Source organism: Natrix helvetica, assembly GCF_964273705.1.
Source record: "Natrix helvetica genome assembly, chromosome: 1".
In the NCBI taxonomy this organism is placed as follows: Eukaryota; Metazoa; Chordata; class Lepidosauria; order Squamata; family Natricidae; genus Natrix; species Natrix helvetica.
This window is the reverse complement of record NC_138548.1, coordinates 334733464-334758869: the sequence shown is the minus strand read 5'-3', so window position 1 is coordinate 334758869 and position 25406 is coordinate 334733464. Positions and strand designations below refer to the sequence as shown.

The 25406-nt window shown below is 40.6% G+C and overlaps 1 protein-coding gene across 7 annotated transcripts in view; it reads right to left on the bottom strand.

The window, feature by feature from the left end:
* The window catches only part of CADPS (calcium dependent secretion activator), a 492613-nt gene that overhangs the window by 451110 nt on the left and 16097 nt on the right, over nt 1-25406 (bottom strand). The gene's annotated exons all lie outside the window — the stretch shown is intronic.

The window sequence follows — 25406 nt, the reverse complement described above, 5'->3', positions numbered from 1 at the left end:
ACTTAGTCTGACAGTATAGACAAACCATGACTCTAGGTACATGCTCAGACGTTTACAGTTTGCATTTATATTTTACTGTATAAGAAACTAGACTGCCTGATGCCTGGCTTTTATCAAGCAGGCTTCTTTAGTTCTTGCTTAACTTGATGTTCTTCACTTCCAAAAGCCATTGCAGTGTTAGGGCACTCTTTGCTTCCAAGAAATTATTTGGCAGACATTGCTAAATCACTGCTCCGAGGTTGCTTTGGAAAGTTTTGGATCTACCTCCTTTTTAAGGCTCCTTTTTAAGCCTTAGTAAGACCACACTACATCCAGTTTGGGTCACCACACTATAAAAAAAAGATGTGGAGACTCTAGAAAGAGTGCAGAGAAGAGCAACAAAGATGATTAGGGGACTGGAGGCTAAAACATATAAAGAACAGTTGCAGGAACTGGGTATGTCTAGTTTAATGAAAAGTAGGATTAGGGTGACATGATAGTAGTGTTCCAATATTTGAGGGGCTATCACAGAGAAGTGGGGGGACAATCTGTTTTCCAAAGCATCCAAAGGCCAGACAAGGAACAATGGTTGGAAACTGATCAAGGAAAGATTCAACCTAGAAATAAGAATAAATTTTCTGACAGAACAATGAACTAGTGGAACAGCTTGTCTTTAGAGGTTGTGGGTCCTTCATCACTGGAGGCTTTCAAGACAGCCACTTGACAGAAATAGTATAAGGTCTCCTGTTTGAGTATGGGATTGGACTAGATCAGGGGTGTCCAAACTTGGGAACTTTAAGACTTGTGGACTTCAACTCCCAGAATTCCCCAGGCTGGGGAATTCTGGGAGTTAAAGTTCACAAGTCTTAAAGTTCCCAAGTTTGGACACCCCTGGACTAGATGATCTAAAAGCTCTCTTCCAACTCTGTTATTCTATATTTTTCCTTTATGGACTTGACTTTAGTACATCCATCCCACTTAGAAAGAAAGACACAAAAACCTCCTTGCTCATTTTTTTTCAAGAGTATATTTTTCTGAGAATAAAGCAGTTACAGGTTAGAGCAAAGCATTATCAGTCAATGTCCAATTAAAAGTTCTCGGGTTGTTTTGGAAACAGACCCTGTGTTTGGGCCTTTCCCATCTCTACATTCCTTTTGCTGACCTTGCATTGGATTCGTGCAACTCATCAAATAGTCAGGGCCGGCACGGCTTCAGTTTCAGCCCCTTCCCCTCCACCACCCACAGTCCAATCTTTCCCCTCCCCCCATTGCAAATGTCAGGCTGGCAAGATGTGAAGCGAGGCAAGAAGCAGAATGCATCCATATCAGACACATTCTCTGGAGGACAAACATTTTGGATGCTGAAAGGGCAAATGCAGACAAATTGTGGCATCCCTGAATGTATGCCTGTGGCCCCATGAAGAAAAAAAAATGTCCATACTTGCCCACGTAACACACTCATTTGGTTATTCTGGGAAGGCTGCCACATGACCCCAAGGATAGCTGGGTGATCTCTCCCCCTTGGGAAGCAGGCAATGGCAAACCACTTCTAAAATCTTGCCAAGAAAACTGCAGATTGTCCAGGCAGTTGCCGGGAGTCAACACTGACTAAATGGCACACACAAAACTCCAAACCATCTGTACAATAAATGGTTTGTGCTACTTATCTGGACTGCCACTGAACTTTCAAACACCAGTCCTTCTGATGTTAGTGTTGTTGCCACATTGTCACCTGGGGATGGCTATTCTGAAGGAGGCTGGAGATCACATGACTCACCGGCAGGGGTGGGATTCAGCTGGTTCGGACCAGTTTGGGTGAACCGGATGCTAATTTTACATCTGGTTCACCGAACCGGTAGTTGGAAGGACTGGCTGGCCCTGCCCACCCCTTCCCTCCCAGGAGTTTCCACGCCGCCTGTTCATTGTGCCAGGTAATTGCAGGGCCCACGGAGAGGCTCTGGGAGGGTGAAAAATGGGTCTCTTGGGAGTCCAGAAACGGGGCCAATTTCCGGCCTCCAGAGGACCTCCCGAGCCAGGGGAAGGTCATTTTTGCCATCCTGGAGGCTCAACCCTGGAAGGGCGAAAAATGAGCCTCCTGGAAGTCCAGAAGTGGGCCTGTTTCCAGCCTCCAGAGGAAGCTGTTTTTGCCCTCCCAGGGGCTCGAGGAAAGCCTCGGGAGCCTGGGGAAGCTGAAAAATGGGCCTCTTGGAAGTTCTGGAAGTCCAGAAACAGGTCTGTTTCTGGCCTCCGTAGGGCCTACAGAGTTTGGGAGAGGCTGTTTTTGCCCTCCCGGTTGCTCAAGGAAAGCCTCTGGAGCCTGGGGAGAGCAATAACTCTTCCCCCACTGGGGGGCAGGAGGCCAAATAGGCCATGCCCCTCATGGCCACACCCTCCAGCAACCGTGCAGAGAACTGGTTGCTAAAAATTTTCAATCCCACCCCTGCCCACAGGTAAAGCGTCCGCTTACTTCTATTTATCCATCAACAGGGGAATCCACTCTAGCTTAGCCTGTTTGTGAACTCAGCCATCATGATTGAAACTGTGGTGTGAGTCTATTGTGTTTGGTTAACCCAGTTATGCTGCTTCCATTAAATTTTCATTCAGCACATAATGGCCAAGCATAATCATAGATACCCAAGGCATTGCACCACTGACTTCTTTGGGAAAGGACTGTGTTAGCGGTTGCAGATAATCAGAGGCAGCCTCTTCAGCCACAGCTAAAGGCTTCTTTAAGCGTCACTGGCTTAATAAAAGGGATGAAAGAAAAATAGGGAGGCTAATTTATTTGGCTCAACCTTTCTGAAACACTCCTTTTCTTCACAAAAGATTTCCAGGTGGCTAATAATACAATGAGGTATCACAAGTGTTGCACAACCTTGAAGCAACAGAGATGAAAAGGGCTGTCAAGACAGTGTTCAATAAAACAATTAATGCAGATAACAACAAATTTAAAATTCTCAAACAAAAGCTGTTTTAAACAAAGGAAGGAGGTTTGGGTGTTTAATGGCTGTGTTCCTGTGATCCACTGTTTGAACTATACCCTCACCAGCCACATTTCAACTGAAGTTGTTGTGCAATATCCACTCTGCAGATCTCCAGAATTAGACTATTTCAGTAAACTGGGTTAGTATAATCAGAGGTTAAGTATCTTTTGCAGCCACAACCAAGGATTAGAAGGCCCAACCTGGGGTAATTATAATTCATGATATTACATTATTCTTAGAGACAAAAGAAAAATGACAGAGCATCCTTGAAACTGGTGAATATGGTGACCAATAAGCTGAGTTTCTTTTTGTAGTTCCAGGCACACCCTAAAAATAAGGCAAGTAGTTTTTTTTAGGGCTGCAATGAACATTTTCAAAGTGGAGGGCAATGAGAGACACAGTAAGCAGAGTGATGATACAGAATTGATAGAGCACCATTCTTAAGCAAGAAGCTACGGACTTTTAAATTTTCTCCTAGATTGTGGGCAGCTTTTCTTAAGAGAAATAGTGCAATGTGTATATTAGGGGTTCACCTTTTCTACCATAATGAAATCATGCAATTAGTTTTCAGAAATTACGGTCAGAGAAGATATCAAATACCAAATGCAGGAGGTAATCTGGCTGAGCCTGATTACTCTCACTTTGGAATCAACTGCACTCCCACAAGAGAGCTAAATCCAGCCCCCTTGAATTATGTTAAGCCTTATCTAGCGCCAATTTGCCTTGATTGTTAGTAGATCAGATTCTTATGTGTAGGTAAAAGGTAAAGGTTCCCCTTGCACATATGTGCTAGTCATTCCCAACTCGAGGGGGTGGTGATCATCTCCGTTTCAAAGTCAAACAACCAGCACTGTTCGAAGTCGTCTCTGTGGTCATGTGGCCAGCATGACTAAACACTGAAGGTGCAGGGAACACTGTTACCTTCCCACCAAAGGTACTCATATCTTTCTACTTGCATTTTACATGCTTTTGAATTGCTAGGTTGGGACAAGTAATGGGAGCTCACTCCATTACATGGTGCTCGGGATTCGAACTGCCAAACTGCCAACCTTTCTGATCGACAAACTCACGTCTTAGCCACTGAGCAACCTTATGTGTAGGTAGCATGTAATAAATTTGAAATGTTTTAAAGTAAACTCCTTTTCTTGGTTACGTGCTCCTGACACCGAAGCTCCCCTCAATGTGAATGTAACCCCAAGACAAGATTGTCCATCCCTGTCCTAAAATCTGTCTATGTTGAGATGAATGCAGATTTGTAATATGTTATCGTGAGCATCAAAAAAGGGCAACAAAGGATTTCTGGGGAATAAATGTCAAAATGAAAACAGCTTCACTAAAAGCTAAGGATCAAGGTGGAGTGAGGTGTCTCTTCTAAATTCCTCTTTGAACAAGGAAAGAACTTCAGATCACCCAAAAAGGCTGCATACAGTTGCTCCTTGTGAGAATACCACAAGACACTGGTCTCCAGCAGGTTTAGATTCTAGAGACACCTTGCTCAATCCAACATATTACTTTGTTCGCATACTTCCTTTCCTAATCACCTTTGTAAATTTCTTGTCAACTGCTCATCAAATATTAGGAAACTTTGGATTGGCACATTTTACAGAACCAGCTGAATTTCCTTCAATCCTTAGTGAAAGAAGTTTTAAATACAAGTTTATTAAGTTATTTTTTTCCCTTTTGGAATAAACAGCAAAAAAAAGTGATTGGAACTTTGATTCTGGTTAGCTACAATGGTCTAAGGATTTGAAATAATATTTTGGAATTAATTATAAGAATCCTTCCCATGGGAAAAAGCTTTTGCTTTGAATTATCTTTAAAAAGGATAGATAAGATTTTGAAGGTTGGACACTAGAGGGAACCAGAGGGAAATAAAGATTATAATTAAAGGAGATGAACACTTAATGTTTACTTACTAATACAGAATATATCAAAATATGTTATTATTGGATATATCAAAGGGTATTTTTGAACAATGGGACCAGAAGTTAATTTTAAGAGCCTGTCTCAATAGATGAATTGTGCTTAAAAGATGTTGTGAAAGAGGAACCAGTTTCATCAGACATGACTGAGCTTAATCTGAAAATGGATTTAAAAGTGGCAGGCTGCAAGAATGATATGGAAAAAGATGCTACAGTACAGTGATGTACAGAAGGAACCATCTGATGTCTAAAATTAAAAGGGTTATATAAATAAGAAACAAAGAGAGTAACCTGGATAATTTTCCCATATTACATTTTCAAAAGAGGCTCGTTAAACCTTTGAAGAATTCTGTGAGAAGGGACAAAGTAAAAAAAAAATGAAAAGAAGTCAAGTTCTAAGACATCATATGATGGGACTAAAGAGCAAGAGTGTTGAAGGAAAACAAAGTTGTTTATTTGATCAAGGTTAAAATAGATACCTTGTTATCTCTGGTAATCCTTAAGGGACTTTTGCTGATCAGGACTGAAATAATAGAGGCTCTAATGATTTGTTTATAGATAACATTAAATTTGAAGGGGTGGCAATGACTGAGGCAAGGCAGGCCTCGGATAACAAGGCTTTATTAGAACAGCTAACGCAACAGCAACTCCAGAACCAGTAAACTGAACAGTTCCTGCTTGACAGCAATTTATATGCAGGCAGTCCCACAGTTAACCAATCAGTGCACAGTGACTTTCCCGCTCTTGCCACGCGCGCGCCTCGACCAATGGCGAGCCTCGGAGACGGAGCCACGTCTCCGAGGCTAAGACATAACAGATAAGAGAGAGCATATGGATAGAAGAGACCATTTATTTACCTTAAGAGAAGATAATAAGTTCTTAAAATTGTTTATACTTGTGATAAAGAGGAACGTCATATCTTCTTTTATTTTCTTTTTCTTTACTTTACAATAAAGGTATCTCATCTCATATCTTATTTTTGCTATGCTATTTTCCCTTTTTCTATTTTTTTCTATTTTTCTTTTCTATTTTTTTTTCTTTTCTGGACATCCCATTTAATACTTTTTATTTTTAGTTGATACTAGTCAATAACCTGGCATTGCCCAGGTATTTATTTATAGGGGGGAAATGTCCAGACCAAATGTAATTTCTAATCTTGGATTTTCCCCCTTACTGGAGGGAGCCCCCTTGTGGAGTACGGTGGAGCTGTTACCATGGCAACTCCACTGTGCCATACAATAGAATCCAGTATGGCAACATGGCATAACAGGCTGTATCTTAACAGAACACACACACCCAGGAGTGTTAGGAGTGTCTTACCCCCCCCCCCAGCATTTGTTTCCAGAGAGTAGGTTATCTGTGTACCAAGTTCAAATTGGTTGAAATTGCTCGAGGCGTTCCAGAGTTATGCTGGAACATACACACACACAGCCATTTTTATAGCTAGATAGAATAGATAGATAGATAGATAGATAGATAGATAGATAGATAGATAGATAGATAGATAGATAGATAGATAGATAGATAGATAGATAAGATAGATAAGATGATAGATAGATAGATAGATAGATAGATAGATAGATAGATAGATAGATAGATAGATAGATGGGTGGGTGGGTGGGTGGGTGGGTGGGTGGGTGGGTGGGTGGGTGGGTGGGTGGGTGGGTGGGTGGATGGATGGATGGATGGATGGATGGATGGATGGATGGATGATAGATAGATAGATAGATAGATAGATAGATAGATAGATAGATATAGAAAGAATAGTTTTTATCTTTTTAAATTGTATTAAAAAAATTACCATTAAAAAGGGGCAAGGGAGAATGCATTTTTATCTTCTGGATAGGTTTGTTGACAAAACCTGACTTGCTCCCACGTAATCCATAAAACTGAGAACCAGCAGGCAGTAGTAGTTGAAGTGTTGAACTAGAACTTGAGATACACAAGTGCACATCCATCCTCAGCTATGAAAGTGAGTTTGGGTCAGTCATTTTCTCTCTGACCAACCTACTTCATAAGCTGGCTGTTATAATATTAGAGCACATTATATGTACTCTGTTGAGCTACTGGAGGACAGACAGGCTATGAGCTAATAAATAAATGCCTCTTATATTGATCTGGCAGATCAATCCTTACTCCAGGGCACAACAGTGCTTGGCCCCCTGAAAGGAGTTCACCATCTGCTCAGAATAAAACAGCAGACTGTAATCTTCAATCTTTTGCACTGCACCGCAAATGTGTTTCTGGCAGCCAATGTGCAAGAGTTTCTTTGCAGAAGAACCAACACAGCAAAGAGTTTGCCCATAATTTGCAGCAGGAGTCCAGGTCATGAGTTTTACTTGACTCCAGTTTCACAAGATCTCAGCAGCTACTATGTAGCCTTCACCTCTGGACAATAATTGGGGAGGTGGGTCTTCTTTAGGCTCTAGCATGGATTATTTCACCTCAAAATAGGATCAGTCAGTTTTGTCATTTAGCTCATTCTCCTGATTTTGATCATGGACATTTGTCTCAAAATCCTAGACAACCACAGTAGGTTCCCATAATTCATGTAGTACCAAGACATAGACAACAACCTCCTTGAACAGAAGATTCCTTCTATTCATGCAGAATTAGAAAGTGTAGACTTGTAGGCATGAAGAATGAGGACCACATGTCAAGTTCCTGTTGAGTTGATTTGTTGCTCATACACAAGAATCTAGTTAACTGTCAGCATTAAATTGGCACTACATAAGAGTTAAGGGAATCCAAGAGAAGCTGGACATGGATCACTTGTGGCAACATAATAACACCAGGCTGATTCCTCCCTTGACTACAGGCTCTCTCTCTCCTTCTCCTATAAGACATATCCATCAGTTAAGAAGACATTTTGGTTGATTACTTCTCCTTCTTGTAGGCTCCTACAGCTCTTACATTACGTTCCAAGTATTCTATGTTCTTTAGAGCAATTTTTTAGAGAGTCAAGGAGGCTTTAGTGAGAAACCTCCTCTCCGTTCTCAGTTGGGACCATTCCATGACCAGAGTTCTGTCCTTAAGTTCTCAGAATTCCGGCTTTCATTTGTTAAACTTTTTTTTAATAGAATCTTTAAGTCAACTTTCCCTGGCTTTTCATGAACAACTCTCATCATTGAGTGGGATTATGGGAACTGTAGTTCAACACATCTGGGGAGTTACATCTTTCCTGTGGGGTGCCAGATGTTATTGAATGAAAGCTCTCAAGGTCCTTCATCATTAGCAACATTTGCCAGGAATGCTGTGACTTTTATTTCAGCAATATAGCAATAGCACTTAGGCTTATATACCGCTTCATAATGCTTTTACAGCCCACTCTAAGTGGCTTTACAGAGTCAGCCTATTGCCCCCAACAATCTAGGTCCACATTTTACCTACCTTGGAAGGATGGAAGGCTGAGTCAACCTTGAGCCCATGAGTTTTGAACTGCCGAACTGCAGCTAGCAGTCAGCTGAAGTAGCCTGCAGTACTGCACTCTAACCACTGTGCCACCTTGGCTCTAATATGTAGAATTCCAAGGATTCCACTGTATACTTTTTTCTCATAGGTTGTTCTTCAATTCAAATTACTCATGAAAAATACCTGTAACAATTTCACAATCATTTTATATGTTTCCAGTATGGTTGCATTGATTGATTTTGGAGATGCAGTCTTCAGAAAATGATAGTCAATAATAAATCTATTATGAAATACAAGAAAACTCCATGTTGCTTTGCACAGAACTAGCAATCTTTAAATATGATTTGTTTTTTATGCCACTACTGAGTTTGTTTGATTTGATCTGAGCCTTCCCCTCACTTTTGTGTAGAGTTTTCTTTTCAATATTGCACAAATGAAAGCAGAGATATAACTAAATCACCATACCAAACTATGTAAATAAATAATCTTTTTAGAGGAAATACATCTTTTTGTAATATCTTAATCACAACACATTACACTGAGATTACATATTTTATAGTACCATAGTTACTTGATCATAAATTACTGTGATCAACCTCAAATGGGTAAGTTTCAAATCATGGTTCAAATCCCAATTGTTGTGATTTAAAGCAATACTATGAGGCACATCAGGCACATCACACATTACAGTGCAATATGATGAGTGAACTCAGCCACTGTTTTCCTCTTCAACTAGGAAGACAAATTTAAGTACTGTGTTTAACATAATGAATATATTATGTGCATATCTCTACTTATGTACTTTATTGCCTGCTACATTTTTCATTGCCAGCTTCCTTGGGGTACAGATTTATCTTCTGGTACAATGGAAGATGCAAGGTGCATTGATAAGAATAAGAATAATTACAGACACCTTTTCATGTATGTTCCAAACTTCCTTCAATTTAACTGAAAGCTGAGATGATCAGGAATCCATCCTTGGATCCCATACAGATTTCTTTGTATGTTATTAATCACCTGGCAAGGGTGGGGGGCAGTAGATCTGCCACCTAAAATGGGAGAAAGACCTATTCCAGGGGTGTCAAACTCAATTTCATTGAGGGCCACATCAAGGTTGTGTTTGACCTTGAGGGGCTGAGGTGGGTGTGGCCAGGGTGGGCATGGCCAGCTCATCATCACTCGGGTCAGTGCTCTGCCAAGCAAAAATGGGCTCCCAAGCGCCATTTTGGCAGTGAAGGCCTCCTGCAACCCTCTGCCAGCGAAAACAGAGCTCAGCTCCCAAGCTCCGTTTTCACTGGCAGAGGCACTGCAGGCCAGTCCTTCATTGTTTCCAGGAAAATCTCGTGGGCCAGATCTAAGCTCCCTGTAGGCCGGATCCGACCTCCAGGCCTTGAGTTTGACACCCCTGACTTACTTCCTGAGCTAGAATAAGGAGCCCCCACTCACTTGCATGTTTGGCCTTGTGCATCTCTTCCTGATAGAAGCAAATAACCATAATAACTAGTAAATAGGCCCAAGTGTTGCTGTTGATCACTTATATTACAAGAATCTCTCCAGACAGTCCCTTGGGAAACCACGGATATAGACTTAAGGATTGGACCTCAGATATTTCATCTCCCGGACTGATTCCAAGCTGAAATGTCCCTTTATTCCTGCAAGATGGGTTCCCACTCCTTCAGTTAGTGATTCCACCACACTTTCCCAGCAGTATGCAACAACATTGTGACTAATGCTGTCAATGCAGTCAACTAGCCAGGCAGACTTCTTGTATATCACAGTCTCAGGTAGTGGGGATCTCAGAGCCATATAGTCCAAGTGGATATTGCAAGTGCCCAGGTAGGCAGATGTTATAACAACATCCTATTGAAGCATTCTGAGGTGTCCTTTAAGGACTCTTATAGGATGGTTACTCAGGTAAACAAATGGCTATTTGGTGCAGTGGGTGAGAAGGATTGGACCCTGTTTTTCACCTCAAGCTCTGTTTCATTGTACCCAGTGATAGGGGTGTTACTCAGAAGAGTGCAGAGAAGAGCAGTGATTAGGGAACTGGAGGCTAAAACATATGAAGAATGATTGCAGGAATTGGATAGTTCTAGTTTAATGGAAAGAAGGACTGGGGTGACACAATAGCAGTTTTCCAACATCTGAGGAGCTTCCACAAAGAAGATGTGACCAACTTATTCTCCAAAGCCACTAAAGGCAGGACAAGAAGCAATGGATGGAAACTAATCAAGGAGAGAAACAACCTAGAACTGAGGAGAAATTTCCTGACAGAGCAATGTACCTCCAGAAGTTGGTAGGTGCTCCAGCATTGGAGGTTTTTAAGAAGAGGTTGGACAACCATTTGTCTCAAATGGTATAGGATTTCCTGCTTGAGCAAGGGGTTGGACTAGAAGACCTCCAAGGTCCCTTCAAACTCTGTTACTCTCTTATTCATATTTAACAATGCCAATTAAAAAAAACCTCTTTCAAAATCACAGACAAGCTGTCCCCTCAGGTTTATGATCACCAATGATGATCAATCCTGCAGTAAGCTTTTCCTTTTCACCTTTGCAGAGCCTCATTAACCTTAGACAATATATAAACAGTTTTTGACTAGTGTCCTTCAGTTCTCACATTTCAGACAATACCGGCCAGACGGTGATAAAGGCAAAATATATCACTCAGAGCTGACAAATCCACACCTCCATCTTTGTCTCACAGATGGCTGTGGCTATCTTTTCTGCTCAGCTAGATTCATAATTCTTGTTTTCTCCTCATCAACTGAGCAAAGCTTTTGGCTCACTAAGGGTTTTTTTGGGGGGGTGGGGGGGAACCATGGCAGGAGTTTCTGTATAGGTTTCATCTGTCCAATATTGGAAAACCTGCCAGGGCTGACCGAGGTTTTGATCCTTCTTTTTGTGATTTGAAAACGATGTGTCACTGCTGCCAAACAAAACTGACGCAGTAAAAGCCATCCAGGACAAACCTGCTCTCGAAATCAAAAAGGACCCTTCTTGCAAATTTTCTCTGCAAGCCGAACAACCTCAAGAACATTTCAAAGGCGTTTTGAAGCTCACCATTTAAAGGCATCTCGGGCACATCGGTGTTCTGAAGATGCCTCCTTCGACAGAGACTGTCATTTGTCGAAGCACACATCCATTCTAGATTCACATTCCAGAAATGCACAGCACTAGATTTTGCTTGCCTCACACTCCAAACAAGAACCGCAGCCTTGCAGAAATTGATAGATTAACACTTGAAATTAAAGACAAAGGAAGACACTGAATATTTTGAAGTATGGGACTCGTTTTATCAATGGTTAACTATTAGAAAAGAAGTTAGAACTTTTAAAACCATAAGGGAAGGGTTCATTTTATTATGATGGCTTATTACTATATCCTTATTATTAATGTCAATTAGTATTAATAATCAATAAGTATTAATGTTATGATGAGAAATCACTGTCATTATATGATCACTACTAACAAACATTATTATTATCATTATTATTATTATTATTATTATTATTATTATTATTATTATTATTATTATTATACTACAATTGTACAACAGCGGCCAGTTGAATTTCAATTTTTAGGTCCTGGTATTTCGCGATTTTTTCATGTTCCTTCTCGTCGACCCTGCCATCACCTGGCATTGCAATGTCTATGATTGTAACCTTATTTTTCTCAACCAGTGTGATGTCTGGTGTGTTATGCGCCAATATTTTATCCGTTTGTATACGAAAAAATCCCATTGGATCTTGACCATCTGATTTTCGGTGACTTTTTCAGGCTTATGTTCCCACCAGTTTGTTGTTGTTTTAATATTTTAATTTTTGCACAAATTCCAGTGGATCATTTGTGGTACTGAATTGTGCCGCAATTTATAATCAGTCTGTGTGATTTATTATTATTATTATTATTATTATTATTATTATTATTATTATTATTATTATTATTATTATTATTATTATTGCTTAAATTTAATTGTAACCAGAAAATACACTGTTTATATAGAAATTGAAATTGTTGCTTTTTCCACCAATCAATCAATCTCTATATATAAAAGTGTGTGTGTGTGTGTGTGTGTGTGTGTGTGTGTGTGTGTGCGTGTTCCAGCATAACTCTGGAATACCTCGAGCAATTTCAACCAAACTTGGTACACAGATAACTTACCCTCTGGAAACAAATAGTGTGGGGGTAAGACACCCCTAACATCCCTTGGGGGGGTGTTCTGTTAAGATACAGCCTGTTGTGCCTTAAAATGGCTTCTACTGTACTGCTGTAAAAGGGCTTCTATTGTACTGCCATAAAATGGCTTTTACTGTACAGCGCAGTGGAGTTGCCATGGTAATGACTTCACAGTGTTCCACAAGAGGGCTCCCTCTGGTAAGAGGGAAAATCCAACATTAGAAATTATATTTGGTCCAGATATTTCCCCCCTATACATAAATACCTGGGCAACGCCAGGATATCGGCTAGATAGGGGTGTGTGTGTGCATGTGTGTGTGTGTGAAAGAACCACAGCTTTTCTGAAATCAGCATCCTAGAAACTTCTTTAGAAAAGAAAAACAATTCAATCCAATACTTTGTCCTGAAAGTCTCATTACTTGCTCAGAGCATGGAAAGAAGTAAACACGATGATAGACAGTGTCCTACCGGAAAAAGAGTAAGAAAAGGAAGCATTTATCATTATGACACATTGATCTCTGTAATTTGTTTAGTGCCCTTGGAGACATGTTGGGATTGCACAAACGCCTTATACAAATTCCCAAATTCCAGATGTGTCCACTGGCAGAGAAAAGAAATCAAAGAGTCCTGGCTAGGGCTGACATCCATAAAAAAAAAAAAAAACCAAGCAGAGTGGACACCATCTGGTGGATGGTGTTTATACTACCCTCTTTCGATAGCCCTGAGCCAGGACTCCTGAAATGATCCTCTTACCGGCCAAATTTTATTCTATGTCAGGAAAAAAACTGAGAAGGAAATCAGGGAGGCAATTCTCTTATCTAGAAACCTATTCCTGCTGCTAGCAGCAGCACATAACTATAGTTAAAAGTCCACTAACCAAAAGGCTTTTCCATTTTTAATGGAAAATTAGAATTTGGGGAAATGTAGTCAGAATGTTATCTAATAAACTGCAACTCCCACAATTTGTGATATGGAGGGCCCAATGTTTGAGAATTTGGGCTTCAAAGAACTAATTAGTCTGCAGTAAACCTGGTTTTCCGGATAATATTGTCCAGAATATTACAAAGAGAACATTCTTGCTTGCTACAAACCTGCTGGCATGATAAGGATAAGATAATTTGAATGCTATATAAGGAAATATTTGTTGCAATGGTCCAGAATGGTTCAGCATGCCACCAAACAGGGAAAAATAAGCAGATTTAGAGCGTGTGGATATTTTTTTTCGGTGGATGTGTTCTGAATGTTGGAAGAAAGGTTTCTGGAGTAACTTATTTTAATTAGGTTGCCAACGGATCAGATGATATTGCATTGATCCAGATCTTAATTTGCTTTATATCTATTTTTCAAAGAAGGAGGTAGGCGGTTCTAGTAGGGACTATCATGTGGTGACTAATGGTTCAGCTTTTGTAGACAGTTTGCAAGTGGGTCTATGCTAGCAACTGATGCTATCTGTTGTTTTTTAAAGCCAGTCTTTGAAGAATCATATTATGTCATAAGTAGCAATCACTTTCATCCTTTTGGATGTTTTCTTCATCGTGATGCTAGATGCTAATTTGAATAGACCTGAGTCATGGTTCCAATATTCTGACTGTATTACTTCATCTCACTCTTCCAATGTAAATATTGAGGGAATAGTAGGGAAAGCCATGCCGATCCAAAGTTAGACAGTAAGAGGGGAAAGGGATTGTTGAAAAAAATAGGATGTGGAAAATTGGACCAGAAGACTCAAAAGAGTGTGCATTTTCAGATGAAGTATGTGATATAGTCCTCCCACAGCCCAACTTCTACATACTATAGGTAGTCCTCAACTTAAAAGCACATTTGAGACCAGTTGTTCAGCCAGGTGATTGTTAAGTGAGATGTGTCCAAATTTATGACCTTTATTTGCCACAGTTGTTAAGTCAATCACTGCTGTTGTTAAAAGTAATCAGTTTACTTATTGAAGATGACTGAGAAGGTTGTAAGTGGCAATCACATGACCCTAGGATGTTGCAACTATTCTAAAAACATGCCAATCACCAGAAGTTTGAGCACATGACTGTGGGGTTTCTATGACAATCGTAAGTGCGAGGACCAATCAAAAGTCACTTTTTTCCAGTGCCAGTGTAACTTTGAACAATTGTATGTCGAGGACTATTTGTACACCAGCAGAATCACATATGAACCTGCCGGAAGTCCTGAACTAAACAAGTATTTGCATCCTTTTACTGATTCACGTCTGAACTAATATCGATACAAATAATATTGATGTATTTTTAAGTCCCAAGCCTAAGAGAACTAAAATGTGTGGGGGTGCTTACCAAGCAAGACCAAATTTTATGAGCCAGCAGAATGCTGGCACACATAAACCCTCTCATTCCTCTCCCTGTCTAATTCAAAACCTTATTATTTGGCTTCAAACTTTATTTAATTAACCTCATGCTGGATGTTTTCTCTTCATCATCCTGATGTACACAATGAGCCACAAGCTGAACTGCGTAATGCAGCAAAGATTATTGGCATGGCAGAACTCACTGATTCCTATGGAGGTCAGAATGGCAGTGCTTCTGATGTCCACTTTGTCTTTGCAGTAGTGGTAATGGTTTATGTAACAGAGTTTGACCTTAAACCTGCATGTCTTGGATATATATATTTTTGAAAGAGGCATCTTAGTGTTAATTCCTTATTCCCATCCCAGGAAGACTTGTTACAGCCTAGCTGTATTGTATAAGGTCATTGACTGGATTAAAATGGATCCAATGGCTAATAAAAGAAAAAAAAAGGAAACTTGAACAAAAAGGCTATGAAGCCCAGTTAAGGAACCCAATAATAACTTGGTGAATAGACATGCTGTTTTTTTAGTCTACAAAGGATATCAGTCAGAATCCTAGTGTCATGACCCAGTTTCGTGCAGTAGCTAAGAAACAGATATAATGGAGAAAGATCCAATTGGATCCTGGATCCTGAGTACACCTACAGATGTAATATTGACTCTACTTGCTGGCTGAACCTTTCTTTGTTTTATTCCAGAATTCCCAGTGAAGCTACAATTCACTTCTCTAGGAATGGTTTGAGTCTATTTTAGAATGGAATGGAATGGAATGGAATGGAATGGAATAGAATAGAATAGAATAGAATAGAATAGAATAGAATAGAATAGAGTTCTTTATTGGCCAAGTGTGATTGGACACACAAGGAATTTGTCTTTGATATATATGCTCTCAATGTACATAAGGAGAATAAAATACATTCATCAAAAATAAAAAGATACAACATTTAGTGATAATCAAGGTTACTAATAAGCTATCAAATCATATTAGTAAACAAATCATACCAGTAAACAAATAAAACAATATACATTGATAGATACAAACAACATGGTTATAGTCATACGTGGGAAGAGATAGATACTAGGAATGAAGCGAAGGATAATAGTAATACTTTCTTAGTAGATAATTTGACAGTGTTGTGGGAATTAGTAGTTGTTAAGCAGAGGTGATCGCATTCAGGGGGGAAACTGTCCTTGTCTCTAGTTGTTCTGGTGTGCAGTTCCCTATAGCGTGGTTTTGAGTGCAGAAGTTGAAACAATTTATGTCCAGGATGTGAGGGGATTTAGCAGAGGTGGGTTCTGGATTCTTTTACTGCCGGTTTGCTCAGGAATGCACTTCGGGGGGGGGGGGTACTGAAAAATTGATTCTATACATGCGCAGAAGCAAAAAACAAGATGGAACTGCCGATAGAACCAGGTTCGGGGGCGTGGCAACCGAGTTACTACCTACTCGGCCGAACCGGTCTGAACTGGTAGTAACCCGGCCTTTGGCCTATAGCTATTTTCACAGTCCTCTTTTTGACTGGTGCAGTATACAGGTCCTCAATTTTGAGTAGGGGAGCAAGTCTGGCTGATTGTAAGACATGAATTTGCAAGAGAAGGAAGCTGAGATGCAAAATATGTTTCTGTCAGACTGCTTTTAAGCTATTTAGAAGAGCACTGCATACCTTTTTGAACTGAACATGGACAGTCACTAACCTGCTATATAGGTAGGACTCAGAGAAACATCCTTTTTATCTGGCACCAAAAAAGAAAAAAAGAAGGAGGAGGTTACCATGTATTGTACTTTGTAGGCTACATTCCTGTGAATGTAAATGTTTCAAACTTTGTGCATAAGCTGATACATTTCTAGATATGTTGAAAAGTCTCCATAATTCCCTGGCAAAATAGTGAATGCAGATCTTACCAAGTCATCCTAGATAGAGAAACGGAAAAGAAGGGGGCCTTATTTAGAGTGTGTGGTATTAAGGGGATAGAGTGTCTGAGTGAAGTCACAATTCATGGCTCCTGAGTTGTATTAACTCATAAAGGCTTCAACTCATTCATGTCTTTTCCATCGTTTATTAAATGAAGTAATTTAGCATCAGATGTTCAATGAACACGTGACATGAATTGAAGCATCCAGTTGTTCATTTTCCAGCTTTCTATACAAGGAGGAGCCCAGGCCGCGCAACTAATCCTTAAAGAGAATCATAGTTACTCCTGCCAAAGATCCAAAAGAAAAGATGGCTGCAGGCCTGACACATGGCCTTTCTCTCTCTCTTCTTCTTCTAGAACAAGACTGGTTCTCATATGTATAGGAAGAAATATTGTAAATCTTTGGAAACCTTGGCAAAATATTATCCCTTTGGAAGGTAGAAAAGATTATCATATTGGTGTTAGAGAAATAAAAGATATCCACTCTTAACAATTTAATAACCAAGGTAAATAATGCAAAAAAAAATAAAATCCCTCTTCATAAATAAGGGGGACAAATCATTTTTGGCAGACAGAAACAAATGATCTACTTATCCCTAGAGCATCATGAAGACAGTATTTTCTATGTCTGAATTGAACATTCGGTTTGTGGATACTTCCAGCTCAAGCTCTTCAGGTAAATGCTACTACAGGTAGTCCTCAGCTTAGGATCACCATCGAACCCAAAATTTCCATTGCTAAGCGAGACAGTTGTTAAGTGAGTTTTACAACCTTGCTTGCCACAATTGCTAAATGAATCACTGCAGTTGTTAAGTTAGCAACACAGTTGTTAAATAAATCTGGCTTCCCCACTGCTTGTCAGGTCACAAAAGGGGATCACATGTCCCCAGGGCACTGAAATCGTCATAAATATGAGTCAGTTGTCAAGCATCTGAATTTTGAGTACAGCACCATGGGGATGCTGCAAGGGCTGTGAGTGTGAAAATGGTCATAAGTTCCTTTTTTCAGTGTTGTTCAAACGGTCCCTAAAGAAAGGGTTGTAAGTCGAGGACTACCTATATCGCTACGTTACTAAGAAAGACATGCAACAGAAGCATCAGCTGCTCTTATTGAGGCAAAGCTGGGAAAATGCAGGAAGGGAATTTTTATTTTAAGACTGATTGTTGTACCTGCATATAGCTGCATTTTTTTTGCTCTAAGTGCTCTAAATGTATTGATTTAGTAAATTTCCATGGCCTTCCAAGCTCCACCTCATATGCATGACTCTGAATGGCTAATAATTAAAAAATAAAAATAAAAACAGTATAAAGCAATTGAAACTTTAATAGATAAATTTAACTTAACTTGTGCATTTATTTAACCTATTTGTAAGGCCATCCCTCTTTAGGACATGCTAGAAGGCAAACAATGAAAACAAAACATGAAAAATAATTACCGTATTTTTCAGAGTATAAAACACACTGGAGTGTAAGACGCACCAGGATTTTGAAGTGGCAAATTAAAAAAAAAGTTTTTTAATTTGTAGAGTTTTTGCACTCTGCAGATCTCACAAAAACGGGCCTGTTTTTTGTCAAAAAATGGCCATGCATAGTCTTTAGGAGGCTTCCAGAGTGCTCCTAGGGGCTGGGGGGACAAAAACAAGTAAACAACAGCCCATTTTCCGCTCATTTTTGCCCTCCCCAGCCTCCAGGACCACTCTGGAAGCCTCCTAAAGACTATGCACAGCCATTTTGGTGAAGGGGGTGGGGTTTCGGAAGGCCAAAAATGTTGTATTCAGTGTATAAGATGCACCCAGATTTTCACCCTCTTTTTTGAGGGAAAAGGGTGCGTCTTATACTCCGAAAAATATGGTAATCAGTAAAGGAATAAGGCTTCAACCAGAGGGGAAACCCGACATCCGGCTTTCAGTACACACCCACCACAAGGAGCCCTCTACTGATCTTGGTTCAAGGCCCATGAAAGATCTTTGAGGCTCATTTGAGTTGGTGCCATTGGAATTTCTGGAGGTTGCCATTCCAGGGGCAGCAAGAATGGTATTCACTTTCTGTCACTACCGGTTTGCAAATGTAAGCGTGTGTGCATTTGCTTCGCTCACACGGACCACCTCTGCGCATGCACACAGCCTTCTGTGCATGCGCTTTTCACGAAAAAATGGCCTAAATGGGATGCCGTAGAGCCAGGGCAGGTGGGTGGAGCCACCCACAATTTCTGCTACTGGTTCAGGAGAACCGGACCGAACCAGTAGAATACCACCTCTGAGAGGGACAAAGGTGAGGGACAAAGAAGACACACTTCCAGGATTCCATAAAATAGCACAGTTTAATTAATAGAACCTGAAGCATGCCAACTCTGTCAAAATGAACAGGATATCAAGACCCAAAGGGAGAACAAAAAGTCCCTCAGATAACAAGGTTCTATATGTCTTTGTCTGTGATCTTCTTCCTTTGCATCCAGAAGCTTAATGGGAATTAATGCAACTTATGCAGCAGAGTTATTTCACGTACCAATAAAGGAAATATACATTTAGGTCAAAGTTGAAATCAGGGGCTCCTCTGAGCTTGATTGTTTTCTTGCAGATATTTCATTGCTCTGAACTGATGATGTCACCTATTAATGAAATGTCTGCAAGCTCAGAGAGCACCAAGGATCCCTCAATTGATACATGAGCATACCAGAGTAAATCCCTCACTGGCCAGGACTCCTGGACCAATTGCAATTTCTGAACAGTTGCAACAGACCTTGGGCATGTGGGGAATGAGTGACCATAAAGAGGACCTCCTGATCCAATAACAGGAAAAACCTCCACACCCTAATTGGATCTGTGCAAAGACGTTCCTAATCACAGCGGCTGCCTGCTCTGGTTTGGGAGCTGAAAGTTAAGAAAGACATCCAAACTTTATTCTGTTGGTTGGACATTGTGGATAAACCTTCCCTCCCTCCACCATCCTTAATTCCTGCAGATGGTTCAGTAGATGATGGTATCAAAAGCAATTGAGATATCAATGGTATCTCTGTACTATGTCCCAGCCTAAAATCTGACTGAAAATGGTCTAGATCTGTGATGGAGAACCAATGGCACACATGCCAGAAGTGGCATGCAGAGCCATCTGTCCGGGCATGCAAGCCATTGCCCATTGCTCTTCCAGGTTCCAGTGTGCCAGCCAGCTTGTCACATGCACGGAAGGGTCAGAAACAGGAAGAGCAGCCACCCAGTCCACATGTGCATGCCGGGAAAATGATATCTGGTTTTCGAGGCACACATTCACACACATGGCCACCTGGTCTTCTGGTGCGCATGCACATGCAAAGACCAGCTGGCTGGTGCACATGCATGGAAGATCATCTTCCAGGTGCGTGCATGTGCATTGGGCGGCTGCCCTTCTGGTTTCTGGCATGCGTGCGCACGTGCACTCCCGTTTCAGCAATCAGTGCTGAAAAGGTTTACCAACACTGGTCTAGATAATCCATTTTCTCCCTTTTCTGACAACCTTCTCCAAAAAATAAAGGCTGAAGGCTGAATTAAAATTGCCCAGAGATGGATAATGGATTTCTGAGGAGTGACATCTTGAGGAGAGGAAGTAGCATCATTGCAGGTGGAATCACGCCCTCCCCTTTCAATGAAGCTATCACGACTGCATGAGCCCAATAATATGTCATCTTCCAGGAGGCCTTCACTATTCAAAAGGAGCATAGGTCTAATCCACAGGTAGCTAGGTTAATAGCCTGGGTGATTCAACTTCCTGACAAGGTGTATAATTAAACTTATCCCAACTAATCAAGAAGATCACTCGAGGAGGAGCCAATGTCTCAACGAGATGAAGTGTGATCTCAATGCTCTGAGATCACTGTCAATACTTTTGCTGCTGGGTGGTCCAAACGGACCTAGATCGTCCCGCAGAGACGGTGAACAGGAAGAATACGTCTTGCTGATCTCAGGGACCTATCCGCTCACACAGAGAGGGGCTCCTCCTGGTGCCGTCTGCTAGTCAATGCCAGCGGGCGACACCTAGGAGTAGATCCTTCTCTGTGATGGGCCCAACCCTCTGGAATGACCTCCCCCCAGACATTCGAACTACCACCGACCTCCGTTCCTTCCAGCAAAAGTTAAAGACTCACCTGTTTCAGTCAGCTGGCCTGGCACTTTCTTAGTTTTACCTCCCAGGGATTTATTTTATTTTAGGGTTTGGGGTTTTAATTGTGATGTTTTAAGATTAGAATTATTTATTTCTTAGTACAGCCTATTTCCCCCTCCAAATGTATCTTAAATGTAGTTTAAATGTATTTAATTATTATGAATGATTTTATTATATTGACTGTACACCGCCCCGAGTCCCTTTTTGGGAGAGGGGCGGTCTAAAAATCTAAGAAATAAATAAATAAATCAATCAAAAAGTTCCTGATCGATCCAAGAGAGGTTCTTCAAGCCAGTGACAAAAAATCCAGCCATTAGGCTAATGAAGTCGGGACGGCACCAAAACGGAAGGATACAAAAAGAGAAAGTGTTTCTAGCTGGTGAGGAATTTTTACTGTTTTAAAAGAGACTGCCTATAAAAAACTTAAAATTAATTTAAATTGGAGAACAGAAGAAATAAGCAGCGGAATTAAATTTGGAATGGTTTTGGAGAATGGGTTATCTTACCTTTTAAATGCTATCTTCATGGAAGGAATTTATGCAAGCCTTTTAAAACGAATGGATTAAGTTTTTTTCTTCTATTTTTTTCTTTTATTATTCTTTGTAATACAATACAATACAATACAATAGTAGAGTTGGAAGGGACCTTGGAGGTCTTCTAGTCCAACCCCCTGCCTAGGCAGGAAACCCTATACCGTTTCAGACAAATAGCTATCCAACATCTTCTTAAAGACTTCCAGTGTTGGGGCATTCACAACTTCTGGAGGCAAGCTGTTCCACTGATTAATTGTTCTCACTGTCAGGAAATTTCTCCTCAGTTCTAAGTTGCTTCTCTCCTTGATTAGTTTCCACCCATTGCTTCTTGTTCTACCCTCAGGTGCTTTGGAGAATAGTTTGACTCCCTCTTCTTTGTGGCAACCTCTGAGATATTGGAATAATGCTATCATGTCTCCCCTAGTCCTTCTTTCTCTTAAGCTAAACATACCCAGTTCCTGCAACCGTTCTTCATATGTTTTAGTCTCCAGTCCCCTAATCATCTTTGTTGCTCTTCTCTGCACTCTTTCTAGAGTCTCCACATCTTTTTTACATCGTGGCGACCAGAACTGAATGCAGTATTCCAAGTGTGGCCTTACCAAGGCATTATAAAGTGGTATTAACACTTCACGTGATCTTGATTCTATCCCTCTGTTGATGCAGCCTAGAACTGTGTTGGCTTTTTTGGCAGCTGCTGCACACTGCTGGCTCATATTTAAATGGTTGTCCACTGGGACTCCAAGATCCCTTTCACAGTTACTACTACTGAGTAAGGTATCACCTATACTGTACCTGTGCATTCCGTTTTTGTTGCCTAAATGTAGAACCTTACTCTTAATCTATGGAGTAAAATTCTCCTCTTTCCTTACTGTGGGTGTTCTTCTAATTCATTCAAGAATCAGACTTTTTTTTAAACTGGAAATACAAAAATGATGCAAAAAGAAACAAAGAAGATTGCAACAATAACACTGCTACTCGGAGGCTGGAGATTTATGTATTGGAAATGAAATACTCTTACTTTTCTCACTGATTATCCTGGCTTGGCACTCCAAGGTCTCACTACTTGTTTATAGAGAGTGATAAGAAGAAAAGCATACAGATGTCCTTTGAAGTATATCTTTAACGAAAGGTGAAAATAAAACATTATTGTGAATCTATGCTTAATCTTGTTAAAACTTTTCAAACTAGAGCAGCAGTGTTTGTTAGCTGGAGATAATGGAACAATTTCAACAGCAGAAAGAAATTTTAAGTCTGCAAAAGATATTCTCAGAAATACAGAAATTATCAAACACATATGAGAGGATAGAGAAGAAGTTGGAAGACTTGGAGCATCTAACAGCAAAATATGATGAAAAAGTTGGATATGTTTATCAAGTGGAAAAAGTGGTGGTTAATAAAAATTGAAGAGGAAAATGAATATAAAGAAATTAAAATTGCTGATATTTAAGGTGATTGGTTTGTCTCTGAAAATGGAAAGCGTGGAATACTGAAAGAGAAATTAAATGGAGGGGAAATCTACCCCAGATGGCAAGATACAGAAGAAAAAAAAAGAATTTATGGATTTAAAGAGAGAAATTTTATTAGCAATATTATTGATAACACTACTGACACTTCTGTCATTTCATCTCCCGAATACTGCTCAGAAAAAACTAAGGAACCCCCTGGGATTGACAAGAAAGTAAGGTCCCATAGGAGAGATTTGATCAAAGACTTTATTACATACCCATTCCAGCTGAGACTAAGGCCTCCCCCCACAATCCTTGGGGAAAACTTTATTCTCCCTCTGGAAATCAATAGGCCCTACATCCCTTTGAAAGAAGTGATAGGATCAGCAACACACACAAAAAAACAGTAAGAAAATGATCTATCTGATCATGAGAAAGAACTGGAGATAATGTCTCCTGCCTTCCAATCACATGACCAACTCCCCTGAGTCCAAAACTGGATCTAATCTGAGATCCATATGTGCTGGGTGCTCTGTGACTTGGGGTCATGAACTCCTCTGCTTGTACCAGTGTCAACACTGTCCAAGGGCAGATTGAAGGACTCTCAGTACTACCAACTCAGCTAGGGAACCAAACAACTCAGACAGAGATGTTGCTAAGCAGCAGGGAGGCCAATATCACAGCAACAAAACTGACTCCTCCCTAAAAGCCAATGGCAACCATAAGGTCTCACAGCTGATTATCTGCAGAGCAGGGCCTCTGATAGCTAACAAGGTTTCTTGAGTGACAATTTCCATTCCATCTCCCTTTCCCTGCGATCATTATTGTTGTTAGTTGCGAAGTTGTGTCCAACCAATTGCAAACCCATGGACAACATTCTTTCAGACTTTCCTGTCCTCTACCATCCCCCTGTAAAGCTTCACAGTGTTTTACAGCCTCTCTAAGTGGTTTACAGAGTCAGCATGTTGCCCCCAACAATCTGGCTTCTCATTTTATTGACCTCGGAAGGATGAAAGTCAACTTTGAGCCAGTGAAACTCAGAACTGCCAAACTACAGTCAGCTGGTGGTCAGCTGAAGTAGCCTGCAGTACTGCATTCTAACCACTGTGGCACCAAGGTTCATTATTGCAATCCTTTCATACAGTATATACTGGTAATCCTTGACTTATAATCATCCAGCCACCTCATTCTCTGCCGCTCCTTCTTCTTTTGTCCTCAATCTTTCCCAGCATTAGGCTCTTCTCCAGTGAGTCCTTCCTTCTCATTAGGTGGCCAAAGTATTTGAGTTTCATCTTCAGGATCTGGCCTTCTAAAGAGCAGTCAGGGTTGATCTTCTCTAGGACTGACCTGTTTGATTGCCTTGCAGTCCAAGGGACTCGCAGGAGTCTTCTCCAGCACTATAGTTCAAAGGCCTCAATTCTTTGGCGTTGTCTTTCTTATGGTCCAACTTTCTCAGCCATACATTGCAACTGGGAAAATCATAGATGCACTTTTGTTGGCAGGATAATGTCTCTGCTTTTTAGTATGCTGTCTAGATTTGCCATAGCTTTCCTCCCCGGGAAGCAAGCATCTTTTAATTTCTTGGCTGCAGTCCCCATCTGCGGTGATCTTGGAGCCTAGGAAAATAAAATCTGTCACTACCTCCATTTCTTCCCCATCCATTTGCCAGGAATTGAGAGGTCTTAATTTTCTTAATGTTGAGTTTCATGCCAACTTTTTCACTCTCCTTCTTGACCCGCATCAAGAGGTTCTTTAGTTTCTTTTTACTTTCTGCCATTAGAGTGATATCATCTGCATATCAGAGTTTGTTGATATTTCTCTGGCAATATTAGTTCCAACTTGTGATTCTTCTAGCCTTGTCTTTCTCGTGATGTGCTCTGCATATAAGTTAAATAGGCAGGGCGACAGTATACAGCCTTGCCGAACACCTTTCTAAATTTTGAACCAGTCAGTGGTTCGTGTACAGTTTTCACTGTTGCTCCTTGACCTGCATATGGGTTTCTCCTGGGATCAAAACTGATGACAAATACAAAACATAAATCTTAGAAGAACATCACTTTGGACCTTGTAGGTTTCAGTTATATTGTCTCCTTCATATAATAATTGTGCTATTATTGCAAATTGACTTGTAGGTTAGGACCAAGAACTGGAGACCAGAGCTACCAAAGTCTGGTGACCTAGTATCAGGAATAAATACTTAACAGAATAACAGAGTTGGGAGGAACCTTGGAGGTCCTCTAGTCCAACCTCCTGCTCAAGTAGGAAACCCTGTACCATTTCAGGCAATGTTGTCCAATCTGTTCTTTAAAATCTCCAGTGTTGGAGCACCCACAGCCTCTGGAGCAACTTGTTCTGGAGGCAACTTACTACTGAAAAGTAGGCTCAGTCTCAACCCATGCCTCCTTCTTTGTGTACAGCCTACCCTTGGATGTTTCCCTTTGCCCATCATCACCTTGATTGTACTGGCTGCCCTCATCTCATGCCTCTTCTCAGTCTGACCCCAAGCCCTGCTGCTTTTTCCCATGCCAAAAGACAAACACTGATATCATGCACTTAAATAACAATAGCAATAGTACTTAGACTTATATACCGCTTCACAG